The sequence below is a fragment of the Cupressus sempervirens genome, chromosome 3, assembly GCF_028749045.1.
Source record: "Cupressus sempervirens isolate cs-2001-9-10 chromosome 3, ASM2874904v1, whole genome shotgun sequence".
NCBI classification, from domain to species: Eukaryota; Viridiplantae; Streptophyta; class Pinopsida; order Cupressales; family Cupressaceae; genus Cupressus; species Cupressus sempervirens.
This window is the reverse complement of record NC_143120.1, coordinates 1,043,020,334-1,043,034,105: the sequence shown is the minus strand read 5'-3', so window position 1 is coordinate 1,043,034,105 and position 13,772 is coordinate 1,043,020,334.

Below are 13,772 nucleotides of genomic sequence, written 5' to 3'. Positions count from 1 at the left end.
CTTTGTAGTTTCTACCAAGCTAGTAGTTCATGTGATGTGAAGCTAGTGTTAACCAAGCCATATGCAAAGTTAGTATTTACTGAGTGAAGTTATGGTAAAGTAGTAATTCAATTTATGCCAAGTGAGACAGTATCTACCGAGTCACCAGTGTAGACTAAGTTCAAGACTACTTTGAGGTGAATAGTATGGATTGAGCTTCTACTTATACTCAATGCATTATGATGCTAAGTAATGATAGTAGGCACTAAGTATCCAAACTTCACCAAGTTAGTATTCATAACCTGAATGTCTTCATATGGGCTAACTTTGTAATTTTGGTGTTAACTTGTATAATGGTCGACTTTGTTATTATGTAAATTGGATTTCTATATATTAATGTATTATATCATATCCAATCTATGTGTATATGTAATTCATGAACATAAGTGCATAAGAATACAAATGTGATCAAGCAACAGATAAAATATATATTGAAGGCCATATCAAAAAAGGTAATCAATACTTCAAGGAATCTCTATCAGCAATTTAGTTGTAAGTTAGAGATCTACTATTTCATTCTAATAGGTGAATCAGTCTAAATCCTTTAACAAGGTAGAATTAATAGTCTTTCTCATAATCTCTTTACCAAGTGCATACTTTATTGTGCGTTTGTAAATCCTTTAACAAGGTGGACCTAGCAATCCTAATTGCTCCTAATAGGGTAGATTATTAGAAGTGATCAATGTAAGCCTTAATAGGCCAACTTTATGCTATAGCATTGAAGTTTTTTGGGTATCATCCCCACCCCAGTTTTACTTTCTATTTGGAAGGTTTCTGGGTCACCAAATTATTGTGTTAAAGTGTTATGAATGTTTTATATTTTTAGTTTCACATGCATACAATTAGATCTATTGTGATAAATTAATTGTCAAATGGTTTATTAGATTCAAAATTGAAATTGGTGTAGAAATTTTAGAAGTTACTAGTTCGCCCCTCCCCACTTAGTAATTTAACATAGTCTTGAATATTTTCAAAAATTGGTATTAGAGCTTTGTGGTTCTTAGGAGAAAGTTTAACAACTTGAGCAAAGATCAATAATATGGAGATATTCAGACTTGATAAGGCAGTTGACAATGAAAAGTTAGATCTAGAAATGGCCATTGCACAACTCAAAAAGGCTAAGGAGCAACTTTCCAAATCCCTAAAAAGAAAAAAGGAAATTGCAAATTAGATGAATGACCATCTCTACATTTAAGAAAGATTGAAGAATTTTTCCCTTCAAGAAGCTCAAATGAAGCAAATGATGCAATCAAAGAACTCATAGAGAAGAATGGTTCCTAGCAAGACGAAGTAAGAAAGCTAAAAAGAGAAAAAGAAATTTAGTCAGTGAGGCTTTGTGAAATTTTGGAATAGAGGAACAAGATAAAAGAAGAAATGAATGGAAGAAACAATGAAATCTAGAACCAATCCCTTCAACATGCAGATCATATGGACCAAGTCTCCAATGCAAATGAGGAAATCATGAGACAAAGATAGATAAATGAAAGATTAAGAAATGATCTAAATTTGGAAAGACAAATCAATGAAAGAATAAGAAATGAGTTGAGGTCTGAAAAGAAAATTAGTGAAAGATTGAAAAATGACCTAAACACTGAAAAGAAAATCAATGAAAGAATGATGAAATCCCAAGTAGACATGAATCAATTAAATCAACTAAATGAGTAGAATCTCTGTAGAGAAAAAGGTAAAGTAGGAATTGGATACAAAGAAGAAGGTGAATCCTCCAAACAAGGTGCTCAAAAAAATTAAAGACCTACTTGCAATCACTATGGTAAGTTAGGTCATATATCAAACAAATGTTAAAGTAATGGTAAAGAAAAATTTAATGGAAAATGCTACAGTTGCAATCAGCATGGTCATAAAGCTAATGAATGCAAAGACAAACCAAAATTTGAGGGCAAGTGTCACAAGTACAAGAAACAAGGTCACAAGGCATTAGAATGCATAACTAAGTCATTCAAGCCAGTAGAGAAAATTGTGAAAGTAATATTTAGTTGGGACTACAACACTTGGTGTAGATGTCATTACTATGGTGAATTTGGACACATTGGCATGAATTATGTTAAACATCGCACAAAGAAGAGAGATACCACTATAATATGTTTCACTTGTATTGAACTTGGTCATCTAGCCAAAAATTGCATGAATATAGGTAAAATTGAAGATGAAAAGAAGGTAAAAGAAGATAACATTTGAAAGTAGATGAGGTAGCAATGGATTCCTAGATCTATTCAGAAAGCTAGTTCAAGTCATGATGGTCATGTCACTCAAGAAGTGGGTGACTCCACCATTTTCAACTAGATTTCCAAATAAGAATTGGAACTGCATTATCAAGATAACATTCAAATAGTTCCAAATTGAAAGGTGACAAAGATCCAAATTAGTATTCAAGATACAAAAGGATCACTGAGGAAGAACAATATCAGTTATCACTGAGTTACCTTCTCTACTGAGTAAGGTTGGGTCATAGACTCTACCAAGCAAGGTCGGGAGTAACAAGACACACATGGTTACCAAGTCACAAAACCTTCATTGAGTAATCAATAGAATAGTGGATGACAGGCTTTTGAGCATAATGTAAACCATGATGTCAAGAATGATGTCAACCCAACTACCTTCATACTGAGCATTATTAGTGAAGTTTTAATAAAAGTCAAGAAACCAAATTCATTTGTCACCGTGAAATCTAAGTGCTATTGCAAAGAAGTGAATTCCAATGCAATCAAGTGACTTCAAGAAAATTTGTAGAAAATTTATCAAGGTTTTCATAGTTTACCAAGTAATCATGGCACCAAGCAATAGTGGCAAAGTGAAGAAAGGGTTGAAGATGTTGGTTCGAGGAGTTGAGTAGAAAATGCTAGACTTCAAACTTGTGCTCGTGATTGTAGAAACCCTCAACCCAAGTGGAGCTCAATTGAAAATCCAACCTAAGGTACTCCTTATTAATGATATTCATACTCATTTCAAGTGTTCTATTCAAGAAATTGGAACCCTAGAAATGGATGATGCCGTAGGTGAACTATGTGTTAATGGAATTCTCAAACCTAAGCATAAGCACTTGGAAGATAAAGGTTTAACTCGTATTCCTCACATGCCCCAAGGTTTTTAAATCAAGTGGATTAAATATATTCTAAGTTGGGTACATAATCATTGACTATGGCTTGAGCAACCTATTGTGATTACAACAAAAATTATTCATCGCATTACTGACCTCCCCATGCTCACCAAAGCTAAAACCATCAAAACCCTAGGTCAGGCTGAGCTAGAAAAGAAAACCCTAGCTGAGTGGAATGATAGAGGCATAAAAATTAGTAGTGTAAATGATGCAGAACTAAAATTTGGGATACATGTGATATCTCACAAGATATATAATTCAAGCCACCTCAATAGTGTATCATGTGAATCTGAGGACTTAGCTTATAAAGTTGTGAAGAACAATTTGTCTTATGACTTGGAAGATCTATTGCTGAAGCAATTCAACAAGAACATGGAAAGTATTCAGGCTTCCAAGAATAACCCCTACAAATTTGGCTTTTTGTTGACTTGCTTGTTCTTCCATGTTTAGAATTTCTTCCCTTCCAAAGGCATGGTAGTATGGAGAAAAGGTGTGCATGTACTATACCAAATTAACAAATACATTGCAGAAATGGGAGAGAACTTTGTTAGCATTATGGACAACTACTTTGAATTATTCAAAGAGAAAATGAATAAAAAATTCAAAATACCTAATAAACTGGTAGAAGATTACAAAGATGATGTTTGTTTCATGGTAGATAGTGATACAGTCTACATTCAGGCAGTAAAACCCAAAATTGTATGGGTAAAACCTCTTCCCTATGAGGTGAATATTGATGAAGCAAAGGACATTATTGACACTCTAGTTAATGAACCTATTGATCCAAAGGCACCATGCTTTGGAACATATGATGAAGCAAAGGCAAGGATAGAGCTAGAGATAAAGCTCCCACAAGTAGTTAACAAAGGTAAGAGAAGGATAGCAAAACTAAAATCAAGCATACCTCTTATGTTAACTGAGGGCAAAGGAGAAGATATAGATGAAGCAGAGAATGAGGATGAGTCTGAAGAGGAAGAAGAACCTATGAAGAAGAAAGGCAAGGTGATCATCATCAAGCCACCTAAACCATCCACTGCAATCTTCACAAGGAGGTCCAAGAAGAAAGGTAGTGATATTGTCCTTAGAAAACCTCCTCCCACCTTCCAAGAAAAGTTGAAACAAATGGAAGAAGGTGTAGGTGTTGAGATAATGGGTGTTGCACACATTGCATAATATTATTATATTGTATTATTTTATTTTATTATGTAATATTGTATCTAGGAGCACCTAGGTGGACATGCAACATGTAAAGATTCCCATGGAATATACTTGATGAGTTGTATTGTAACATTGTAAAAATATTTCATGTAATTATTTAATATTAGGGAAAAGAATTAAATGCACAATATTAAATGTAGGGTCAGTGGGTTAGGTAGCACATGGTTTATGTAATACCATTTAGTGGTTTTGTGTTACTTGCTACTATATAAGTAGCCACAAGGGTAGTTTTTGTAGAGAGGGAAGGGAAAAAAGAAAGAGCCAAGCAAGACAAGGATTGACAGGTTAGCCAAGGGAGCATTTGTGAAGGTTTGAAGCATGGCATGGGATGTGTGGATTCATGCTTGTTCACATAGATTGCTCAGTGATGGCTATGGCTTTGAAGGCTTCCATAGTTGTATTGCAATGGTGCTTTTGCTAAATAATGCATGGTGATGGATGCTTTTGGAGGCTGGGTTTTTCCCTCAATGAGAGTTCCCTTGGGTGTATCTCGTGTCACAATTTTGTGGGTATGTTGTCTATTCTCTTGCATGTGGATTTTAATTCTGTCTTTATTTTAGATCTATTATGGGTTATATGGAAACAATTATATTCTTTGTTGCAATTTTCCTTATAGTAGGTATAACAAACTTCAAATATTTGAAGTATGAAACTAGGACAAAGGCAAAGAAGAAATAGGTTGAAGAACTGGTGTTGACCAAAATGGGAAAATAGAAGCATTCACAAGATCAAATAGCCTCTCAAATCTCTAATGAATTATTAGAGAAAATAAAGCCAAGATGGGACTTTGCAGTGCAAATAGCAAAAGACATTTATGCACAAAATCTGAGGCAATTACTAGCCAGCATGACAGATGCTGAGGTTAAAGAGTTCTTGAAGAAAAATGAAGACAAAATGACTTTTAGATTTAATACATGTTTAATTTTGATCAGGGATATAGAGCATGTGGTTAAGAATGCCACAAGCATGTGGAAGAATGTTTATCATCTACATAAACCAAGTGACTTCATAGTAGATGTTAAGGATAATGATGATGACAGTGATAATGATGAAGAAGAAACTTATACTAAGCCTACACATTTTGATAATGAGGAAGTTGAAGAAGATAAAGAGGAGGAAGCTACTGAGGAAGATAAAGAAGATGATGAGGAGACTGACCCAATAAAGATAGTAGCTTCAGTCATTACCTCACTTCCTCACTCTCCAAAGAAACCAGTTGCTTCACCAAGCTCAGAGACAACTTCAGCAAGTTTGATTGTGACAACTATAGGTAATTTAAACATCCAATCACTCTTTGACCCCACACAACTTAGCACATCATTGATAGAAGTGACTACCACTTCATCTACCAAACTGTAGCCTCCCTCTTCTTCAACTCTCGAGTTGCAGTCATCAACAATGGATATAGTGTCTTCTACAATTTTGAGCTCTTTAGTAGTAAGTACTTAAATTTTGTATTCTACAATTTTGTCTACTTCAATAATGGATACTTTAGTTATGACTTCTTTGGTTTTGGATTCAACAAGCATTCCTATTATTATTCCATCAATTAGTTCTATATCAATTTTCACTGCAAGTCCTAGTATATCTACAATTGTTTCCATCTCGAATACAAAGGTATTAAGTACAATGATAGTTGAACCTAAGGCTCAATCGAGTACAAGATTTTTGAGTAGAGGCAAGGAGATAGAAGAGGATATAGACTTAGAAGAGGAAGTATAAATTCCCAAATGGTACTTTTATAATCTTATATCTACAGATCAAATGCATATAGCTAGTGAACTCCTCAAAAAGAAGGCAAAACAATAGAAATTAAGAGAGGAGAGAGATAGGGAATATACAATTATTGATGATGCTAAATTTTTTTCTTTTGAGGCTTTATTGCAATTAGCTAAGGCAATCCAAAAGTTTAATGAGGACACTAGTGGTCAAGATAAGTTAAGTGAGAAAGCTAAAAAGAAATTTGACAATAAAGTGCTTGAGTGCATTGCTCAACAAATTGCTATCCATCAAGTTTAGCTTTCCTTATTTTTGACCAGTCTTGAATCATCTTGCACCAATGTAACATCACTTTTTGTGAAGTTATGTGATGTTTTAGAGTTCACAAAGGAAATAAAGAAAAAACTATCAAAAATTGATGAGGATTTGAAAGCCAGTGCTCAACAATTGCAACTTGACCATAGTTCAAGCTCTGTACATCATATGAAGATCAAATTTTTGTCAGACATGCAAGCAGAGTTGTTAAGAGAAGAAGCAAGGATCCGATCTACATTGATAGATATTTAGAATATGATCCTTCCTATCATGGATACAATGTAGAAACATATTGTTTATTCAAAAACCTAGATCCATGACACCAACTTCTCTATTGTAGATCAATGATAGAATTCTCTGCAAAAGTGAAAATTTCTCTACATGCATATGGGATTTTGCAAGGAAATCAGGATAAAACCCTGGCACTTATTCTTAAGGTACATTCTAACTTTCTATCTCATTTTGGTGTCTCCATGTAAATAAGTTTGGATAAATCTTTGGCATTATTGTCAAAAAGGGGGGAGAGACTATGTATAGTGAGACACTATGTATATTGTATGGGGGAGAATCATGCAAATTGAGAAAATGTATATAGTAGAGGAGAATTTTGTAGATATGTTGTATAGTATACTGTATATACTTACAAAGACAAATTTTGAAAAATCTCAAAAAAATATACTCTACCAAGCCAGTATCAAATGGTGATGTATATAAGTTTTGGCTAATAAGTGTTTTTGTCACTAATGCCAAAGGGGGAGATTGTTGACATATCAGTCAAGTTTGTTAATGGTGACAACACTTATTCAAATTTTGTATGGCTACCAAGCTCATTGAACAATCTATAGTGTTTTCCATGTAATTTTTTAGCCACCAAATTCTACAGTTGCTACCAAGTCTTCTAGAATAATTCTAGTGACCACCAAGCATTCCAGTGTTTACCAAGAGAATTTAGTTAGTGTGAAGTGCAACAGTTCAAACTGAGCAAAATCAGGCAGTGTGAAGTCTAGTAGTTCAACCTAAGCACTCTAGTAGTTACCTAGATTTGCAATTTCTATTGAGCTAGCAATTTATGTGATGCAAAGCTAGTGTTAACCGATCCATATGCAGAGTTAGTATTTATCGAGTGAAGTCATGGTAAACTAGTAATTTAGTTTATGCCAAGTGACACAGTATGTACTAAGTCACTAGTGCAGACCAATTTTGAGACTACTTTGAGGTGATTAGTATAGACTAAGCTTCTACTCATACATAGTGCATGATGATGCCAAGTAATGATAGTGGGCATCAAGTATCAAAACTTCACCAAGTCAGTCTTTTAGAACATAAGTGTCTTCATATGGGCCGAATTTGTAATATTGGTGTCAACTTGTATAATGGCTGACTTTGTTATTATGTAAATTGGATTGGTATATATGTAATGTATTGTATCATATCCAATGTGTGTGAATATGTAATTCATGAACATAAGTGTGTAAGAATGCGAGTGCGATCAAGTGGCAAATAAAGTATATATTGAAGGCCATATCAGAAAAGGAGCATCAGAGGCATATCTATCACAAAATGTGATTAGTACTTCAAGGAATCTCTATCAACAATTTAGTTGTAAGTTAGAGATCTACTATTTCATTCTAACAAGTGAATCAATCTAAATCCTTTAACAAGGTAGACTTAACAGTCTTTCTCAAAATCTCTTTACCAAGTGCATACTTTATTGTGGGTTTGTAAATCCTTGAACAAGATGGACCTAGCAGTCCTAATTGCTCCTAATAGGGCATATCATTAGAAGTGACCAATGTCAGTCTAAACAAGTCAACTTTATGCTGTAGTATTGAAGTTTTGTGGGTATCATCCCCACTTCAATTTTACTTTCTATTTGGAAGGTTTTTGGGTCACCAAATTATTGTGTTCAATTGTTATGAATGTTTTATATTTTTAGTTTCACATGCATGCAATTAGATCTGATGTGATAAATTAATTGTCAAATGGTTTATTAGATTCAAAATTGAAATTGGTGTAGAAATTTCAAAAATGATTGATTCACCCCTCCCCTTTCAGTAACTTAGCATAGTCTTGAATATTTCCAATGGGTCTCATCACTAAGAAAGAAACAAATGAGAAATAAGTTGAGACTGTGACCATCCAAGATGATCAAAGTGATGAAGAGAGTTTAGGTGTGCCAAGTCCACAAGGCAACATTGCACCTATTCATTCTACCACACCCAACACTCTAATTTCTGAGCAACAAAAGCCCTTAGATTCAAAAAAAGAGAAGCAAGAGGCAGATGAATCAAATTTAAAAAAAAAACTATAGATGTTTCTACCAAAGGTTAAGAAGGACCAAATATGATAGAAACTCAAATTGAAGAAAATAAGGAGACAAATCACTATCATTGTCTCAAAAACTAATATCCAAGAAAGGATGTGTGGTGACATCACTTCACCTACTCCAATAAAGATAGTACTGAGTAACAATACTCCATCCTCAAGAAAAGAAAAAGCAATAAAGGACAATTCAATAGATATTTTGTTAGTCTAGATGAAGTTATTGAGATGCCAAAATGAGACTTGGAAAATCTCACTCTAAAGAAAAAAAATATGTTGTAAGAAATTTTGGAGAAGAAAAAGATATAAGAAGAAATGAGAAGAGAGTAGCAACAAAGATAAGTGTTGCACGAAATCAATGATATATTTCTTGATGCATTGGATGTACAAAATTTTGATGGGAAAGCCCCAATTATTTCCTATCTTGTACATATTGTTGAACAAATAAATGTTGGAGACATTGAAGCCAATAAAAAATTATTGGAATGGTTAGCTAAGAAGTTTGAGAATAAGGTTGTAGTGAAAATCTCAACAACCATTGCCGAGCAAAGGTTTGAGTTAAAGGAATGTGTATAGAACACTAAGGAGCTTCTACAAAAATTACACTATTTATACAACATTTTATGTGATATAATGAGATTTACAAATTATTTTTAGGAAAACATACAACATATTTAGACTGAACTAAAGCAAACAAGTAGATTTATTACCTAGTCAACTGAATTTAGCTCAAGACATTATAAAATGTTATTATTTTCCCAAGGTAAATTGGATGAGCTATTGACAACTAATAGAAGGATGTGGTCCAAACTAATCTCTATCCAATCCCTATTGATAACTCATTTAGAGATCATGCAACATGAACTAAAATCAACTAAAGATGTAATCCAAGCATATCACAATCTTTCAATTGCTAAAAGTTTAATCAATTTGGTAGCTTTATTAGAATTGTAGAATCACATTTTGGAATCAACTAGAACCACTTGGTATCATGATTTTTCCATGATTAAATAGGTTAAAAAACCATTCATTAAGAAATACATTTTTTTTCACCTAGTCAACCTGAGCATCAGCCATAAGTGACAAAAACAAGGGGGAATATAATGATGATTACATATTGAATGAAAAAATGTTAAGATCGATAATACAAAATATTTAGACTTCACAAGATAGACATGGAATGACACTAAACAATCAAACTACTTAGATTCATATAGGTATTGTCATATTGTTACACTATTAATTTCTTATTCATCCAGCAATGGTTTTGTAGTTCTATAAGAACTAAGTCATGTGCTTAGGGGGAGTACTATTATTATTTTATTATAATGATGTAATAATGACAAAGTAATTTTTTCTAATAATGTCAAAAGGGGGATATTGTTGGTATCACTAAATCTTGTTTCCTATTAGTGTCAAACACTTTGTCATGTACTAGGCATAGTCAGAAAGTCATCGCTATAACCAAGCTACTCTATATTGGCCGAGTCATGTGAGAGACTTGTAAATAAATATGTTATCACCAAGCTCTATTAGAGCTGAAAAAGTATTTGTTCAATAAGTATTTTTAGTATAATCCAAGCCTAATGATTTTCAAGAAATTTGAGCATATTGATGCTGAGTATAGTAGAGATTGAGCAATAACACAAAGAATATTGAATGCCAAGTATTAGAGACATTAAGTGTCGAGAAATGAATATTTGACATCTAATTTAGAAATGATAGAAATTTTGAGGTAAACCCTTTCAATATGACACATAAATGATATTTAATATTATTAGAGGTTGTTATAGAAGTTATTACATATTTATGACATGGATCACAATCCCTAAGAGCATTGATCAACCAATCAAATGAAGAGGCAAAAAATGGAAGCATATAGAAAAATCTTTAAGAAATATTTAATTAGAGGAAATCAAGACCCTATTTTGGATATGGAAAAATAGTGAGAAAAATATTCATGCAATCACAAAACAAACTAAGCATGGAAGTGCAAACATTGTGAAGAAGAGAAAAGAGTTGAGTTTTGTTATTGTAGAATAGATGAAATGATGTTATCAAGTAGTGAAGGACATAAAAAAGACCATCAAATTGAAGATCAAATTAGAATTAAAGAGAGGAGATCCATAATCAAAACTAAAGTGTAGACCAAAGGATCAAGTACTAAATCATAATTGAGTCAAGGATAATCTCTTAATAGAGTTGTTTTAAAAGACCTTTTGTAAATCTCTTAACTGAGTCCTTACTTCAATATAAGTGTAAAATCATCTCATAAGGTAAGACCTAATAGTATTAACAACCTTTAATAGGGAATACCTCTCATAAGTTATATCATTGGAAGTGATCAATATTGTAACCCTAACAAGTTAACTTTATTACTATAGTAGTGGAGATTTGTGTGTGTCATCCCCACCCCAGTTTTACCTTCACCTTGGATGGGTTCTCAGTAACCAAATATTTTTGTTATATTCTTACATATCATGCATGTGATTGAGAGTTAGATCTATATGTTATCATTTGATTTTACAAGTTATGTTATGTATGAATTAGCTAGGAGATGAAAATGTAGTAAATACACTATAGTTGTTTTATGGGAAAAAAAATATAGATCCCAATTCACCCTCCTCTTAGTATCTTGTATTCCAATTAAGACTTCCAAGAATTGGCATTATAGCATTGCTTCTCTTCAAAAAATCTAACAACATGGGAGTTTAGATCTTGGAAATGGAGGCTTACAAATTGGGAAAGGTTATTGACAATCATGTGATTGACATCCAACTCATACTACAACAACTTGAGGTAGAAAGATAGAAACTGGGGAAATGTCTTAAAGAGAGAAAGAATATAGCCATTCATATAAATGACATGAATTTTGAAGATTTTGACACTAAAGGACTAATTGACATTGGAAATTCTAATGAGAGTGATGAAACAATCACACATCTACTTGAAAAGAATAATATCCTACATGAAGAAGTTAGGGTAATAAAAAGGGCATTGGAAATAATCAAGACTAGCTAGGTTACTAAGAGGGGAGGGGTGAATTAGTAACCTCAAAAAATTTAAATTAATTCAGCACTTAATCCATTCATCATTCATTCATCTAATCTACTAGATGCATGAGAAAAGATAAACATTCATAACACATGAACGTAGTATTTTGGTGACCCAAAAACCTTCCAAATAGAAATTAAAATTAGGGTGGGGATGATACCCACAAAAATTCACTATTGCAGTATAAAGTTGGCCTATTAGAGCTTACATTGACCACTTTTGATGATCTACCCTGTTAAGAGCAATTTGGACTGCTAGATCCACCTTGTTAGAGGTTTTACAAACATACAATGAAGTATGCACTCTATTAAGAGATTTAAACAAAGACTATTAAGTATTCCATGTTAAAAGATTTAGAAAATTGATTCACCTGTCAGGATGAAACAATGGATCTAACTTACAACTTAATTTTTGATTAGATCCTTGAAGTATAGATGACCTCTTGTGATTGATATAACTTTACTGCTCCTTGTAGACCTTACTGAATACTTTGCTCTACTGTTGATTTGCATTCATTCTTCTCAAACATTACATATCCATTGCTTGATATCCTCATGCATATGTTGCAAATGATACAATACATTACATATATACCATTCCAATATTCACAATTACAAGGTCGGCTAAAAAACAAGTAAACAAAATATTACTGAGTCAGCCAAACAATAGAAACTTGGGTTCTGCAAGCTAACTTGGTGAATTTTTGATACTCAGCATCCACTGCATTACTCAACATCATCATGCACTTGGTAGAAGTAGAAGCACGGTCCATACTAATCACACAATATAACTTTGAACTCGGTAACCATTGGAGACTCAGTAGATATAGTGTCACTCGATAGATACTAAATCATTCGTTTACCTTGCTTTCAATTGATAAACACTACACATCCATCACTTGGTAGACACTAGGTTCACACCACACAAACTAATGACTTGGTAGACTCTATGAAGCTCAATGACTACTATCTACTCAATGAACACTATAGGCTCGATAAACACTACTGGACTACACACTATCTATATTCACTCGGTAGCTTCAAGAATTCTTGGTGTAAATTGCATAACTAATAAAGTTATTTGGCAACCACTGAATGCTCGGTATAAACTATAGACTAAGTGATGAGCTCGGTAACCATACAGAATTGAATAACTATTGTTATTAATGAAAAATATAACATAATGCCAACAATCTCCCCCTTTGGCATTAGTGACAAAAACACTTATGGGACAAGAATGACATACTAATTTTTTATTTTTCAAAATTGATCTTTGTAAAGCTTTTGAATATACATATCTCACATATCTCCCACATACATATGACATAATATATACATAGTCTTTCTTTGTACATATATCAATCTATTTTCTCCCTTATTGTCTCCACAAGTCTCTTATCATCTCATACTCCCCATTTTTTATGATAATACCAAAGAGTTGTGCAATACATTCAAATAGAGACACCAAAATGTGAGAGAAATTTGGAGTGCACATTTAGAATAAGAGCTAATGTCTTATCCTAGTTGTCTTGCAAAATTTTGCAAGTGGAGAGTGCTACTTGAACTTCTACAAAAAGTTCAATCATATGATCTACTATGGAAAAATTCTTATCTTGGACCAACATTTTTGAATATGCAACATGTTTTTTCATTGAGTCCATAACTAGAAGGATCATGTTTCGTATATCTATCAATGTGGACCTGATCCTGGCTTCCTCTCTTAGTAATTCTGCCTGCATATCTAACAAAAATCTCACCTTTATGTGATGTGATTAGTTTGAACTAGGGTCAAGCTATAGATTATGAGCACTTTCCTTCATATCTACATCAGTATTATTTAGTTTCTCTTTTATCTCCTTGGTGTACTCGGTAACATCATGCTTAGCAAAAATTGACATCACATTGGAAAAAGATTGTTCAAGATTGCTCAAAATTGAAGATAGTTCAACCTAGTTTATAGCAATGTGCTGAGCAATGTGTTCAAGCACCTT